Source organism: Entelurus aequoreus, linkage group LG15 (assembly GCF_033978785.1).
Source record: "Entelurus aequoreus isolate RoL-2023_Sb linkage group LG15, RoL_Eaeq_v1.1, whole genome shotgun sequence".
In the NCBI taxonomy this organism is placed as follows: domain Eukaryota; kingdom Metazoa; phylum Chordata; class Actinopteri; order Syngnathiformes; family Syngnathidae; genus Entelurus; species Entelurus aequoreus.
This window is the reverse complement of record NC_084745.1, coordinates 9,624,965-9,628,983: the sequence shown is the minus strand read 5'-3', so window position 1 is coordinate 9,628,983 and position 4,019 is coordinate 9,624,965. Positions and strand designations below refer to the sequence as shown.

General features: G+C 31.4%; 1 protein-coding gene across 1 annotated transcript in view; it reads left to right on the top strand.

The window, feature by feature from the left end:
• Positions 1 to 4,019, top strand: part of LOC133629772 (nebulin-like) — a 175,880-nt gene that overhangs the window by 119,080 nt on the left and 52,781 nt on the right. The gene's annotated exons all lie outside the window — the stretch shown is intronic.

Here is a 4,019-nt window from a genome sequence, read left to right as displayed (position 1 = left end):
AGCTGCCGCCCTCGGACAGGAAGACCACTTGGACGTTTCCTGAGCTGCGCCACGGCCCAACCCACCAAGCGTGACCTCTGACCCTCTTGGCATGAAAGGTGTCCTGCGTGTCGTCCCTCAGAAAGACCAATCTCAGCTCGACATGACGTCATGGCTACACACCAGTTGGCTGGGTTCTCCTTCACCTCTGACCTCACTGCTTCCTGTCTTGTAGCCATCCTGCTGGGGGAGACACACCGCTCCATTGCGACCTTTCACCTCCAGTATATGGGCAGAATGATGACTGGTGATGTCACAGCCGTGGGCGGGGCTTGAGGCAGTCCTGTCAGTCAAAGGCAATTTCTTTAAAAGGTAACATTTTAGTATATTTTCAAATGCGTGTGGAAGGCGGACTTTGAAACCGATCTCTGCACATGCCCACACCTGCATTACCCTTTCCCCCCACGAGGGGCAGTGTGTCCTCATTGAGGCTCTTGCACAGGGTGTCCAAACTTTTTCACTGAAAAATCAAAGAATGCAGTATAGATATTTTTCATTTTCAAAACCAATACAATATCCTTTTTTTTCCTTTTTTTTTTAACCTTTAGGGCTCCCCTCAAGTATCCCGAAAGTCATAAAAATGCTAAAAATACCTCACATATGAATTTTTATTTTTAACGCTTAAATAAAAATTTTTGTTTTTAACTATGTTTATTACAAAGCCCCTAAAGGGACATGGGGGGGGGGAAATGTTTATAATTTTTTTTTTTTTTAGACATGTATCTCGTGTGCACGAGAAACTTTTTATGAAGTTATAAATTTATAAAAAAACAATTTTATATATATATTTTATTTTTATTATTTTTAGACATGTATCTCGTGCGCACAAGATACTTTTTATAAAGTTATAAAAAAACAATTTATATATATGTATTTTATTTTTATTATTTTTAGACATGTATCTCGTGTGCACGAGATACATGTTTAAAAAAATAAAAATAAAAATAATACGTCTTGTGCGCACGAGAAAGTTTCTCGTGCGCACAAGATACATGTCTAAAAAAAAAAAAATTATACAAAAAAAAATTTCCCCCATGTCCCTTTAGGGGCTCTGTAGTTTATGCCCTTTTTTGTCAAAACCCAGTTTTTTATGACAAAAACCCAAAGTATGCAATATTTCACCCCCCCAAAAAAAATGTTCAAAGTGGAGTATTTGATGTGAAATAATTGGAGGCTTAAATAGGTCAATTATTTTTAACATTGATTTTAATTCTTTTTTTTTTTTTTGTTAAACAAAATCCCAATAAAATTATTGGGGACTTTTACAAGTGTTAAAAATAGGTCATTCTTTTTTTATTACTTGTGCGGCTAATTTAGGGATTTTTTATTCACTAACGGTCATAATGTTTTGTATACAACAAATAGTTTTGAACATCGACTCCAGTGTGTTGTTGTTTCTGCTATGGCGCCATCTTTTGGACGAGTTCACTCACTGCAGGTGCTGCGGGTTGAAAATGTACTTCCTGTTTTGTGCCTTGAACCGGAAATATACCTGTCCATAGCGTTTCTGCTCATCTCTAGATTAATTTAAGAACTATCCGTATACTATATCTGTAATTTTTTGGGGGGAACATTTTTTTTGTGTCTCTTTTATGCCCTTTTTGTCAAAGAACATTTAGATTTTTATATGGCAAACACACAAAATAGGCAGTATTTTCCCCCAAACAAATTCTAAGTTTAATATTTGATGTGAAGTAATTATAGACTTAAATAGGTCAATAATTCATAACAACATTGATTTTCATACATTATTATTTTTTGAGCAATGACAGTTAAAAAAAAATCCACAAAAATTCTTGGGGGATAACCTTTAACGCTAAAGTCTCGAGATCAACTTTGGATGTGTCTGTCGATGATACATTTGTATTATTTATTCATGTTTTGTTTCTTTTATGCTCTTTTTGTCCAAGAAAATGTGTTTTCTATATGGCCAACACACAAAATGTGTGATATTTTCCTCCAAAAATTGTCAGTGGAATATTTGATGGGAAGTAATTGGAGGCCCAAAGTTTTTAGTATACTTTTTTTTTTTTATTCAAAGTTTTTATGGCAAAAACACATAATACGCAATATTTTACCCCCTAAAAATGTCTAAGTGTAATATTTGGTGTGAAGTAATTGGAGCCTTAAATAGGTCAATAATTCATAACAACATTGATTTTAATTCATTGTTTATTTTTTTTGACCAATGTCAGTTTAAAAAAAAAAAATCCCATTAACATTCTTGGGCATCCAAAAGATCCCCACTCATAAAAATAAGTCTTACAATTGTTTTTTCTTTCTTTACTTTAAGTCTTTCGATCAACTTCAGATCCATCCGTCGATTATACGTTTTGTTTTGTTTTTTTCAAGTTTTTTTGTTTGTTTTATGCTCTTTTTGTCAAAACATTTTTTTAAATGGCAAACACAAAATACGCAATGTTTTCTTTGAAAAATATTTCAAAGTGGAATTTTTAAAGTGAGGGAATTGCAGGCTTGAATAGGTCAATAATTCATAACATTGATTTTGATTCATTATTATTTTTTGAGTAATGGCAGTTTTATTCCAAACTCCTACTATCATTTTTGGGGGTCCAAATATTAACTCATAAAAGTGTTAAATAAGTCATACTTTTTTTTAACCTTAAACGCTTAAGTCTCCACATTCTAGAGACTTAAGTGTTTAAATTAAATTAAAAAATCTTGGGGATCCAAAAGGGTCCCACTCACCAAAGTTTTTAGTATATACTGTATATGTTTTTGATCTGAAGTTCATCTATCATATAGATCAGCTTCAGATCTATCTGTCAATTATAAGTTATTTTTTTCATGTTTGTTTTATGCTCTTTTTTCAAGGCAAATTTTATTTATGGCAAAAACACAATATATGCAATATTCCCCCCCTACCCCCCAAAAAATGTCAAAGTGTAATATTTGATGGGAAGTAATTGGAGCCTTAAATAGGTCAGTATATCACAACATTTAAATCTTTTTTTTTTTTTTTTTTGACCAATGTCAGTTTAAAATAAAATAAAAAATCCCACTAACATTTTTGGGATCCAAAAGGTCCCCACTCATAAAAATAAGTCTTACAATTATTTTTTCTTACTTTACTTTTAAGTCTTTTGAGCAACTTCAGATCCATTTGTCGATTATAAGTTTTTAATATTTTTACCTTTTTTTTTTTGTTTGTTTAATGCTATTTTTATCAAAACATTTTTTTTAAATGGCAAACACAAAATACGTGATATTTTCCCCAAAAATATTTTTGAAATGTAATATTTGATGTGAAGTAATTGGAGCCTTAAATAGGTCAATAATTCATAACAACATTGATTTTATTTTTTTTGACCAATGTCAGTAAAGAAAATAAAATAAATCCCACTAACATTCTTGGGATCCAAAAGGTCCCCACTCATAAAAATAAGTCTTACAATTGTTTTTTCTTTCTTTACTTTTAAGTCTTTTGAGCAACTTCCGATCCATCTTGTCGATTATAAGTTTTTATTATTTTCACGTTTTTTTGTTTGTTTAATGCTCTTTTTATCAAAACATTTTTTTAAATGGCAAACACAAAATACGCAATATTTTCCCCCAAAATATTTTTGAAGTATAACATTTGATGTGAAGTAATTGGAGCCTTAAATAGGTCAATAATTCATAACAACATTTATTTTATTCAAAAAATGTTTTTGACCAATGTCAGTTCAAAAAATAAAAAAAATCCCACTAACATTATTGGGCATCCAAAAGGTCCCCACTCATAAAAGTAAGTCTTATAATTGCTTTTTCTTTTCTTACTTTAGATCTTTCGATCAACTTCAGATCCGTCCGTCAATTAGAAGTTTTTGTTATTTATTGCATGTTTTTTTATGCTTTTTGTCAAAATGTTTTGAAATTTTGAATGGCAAACACACAATACACAATGTACTCTACTAAAATATTTCAAAGTGAAATTTTTTGATGTAAGTGATTTGCAGGCTTGAATAGATCAATAATTC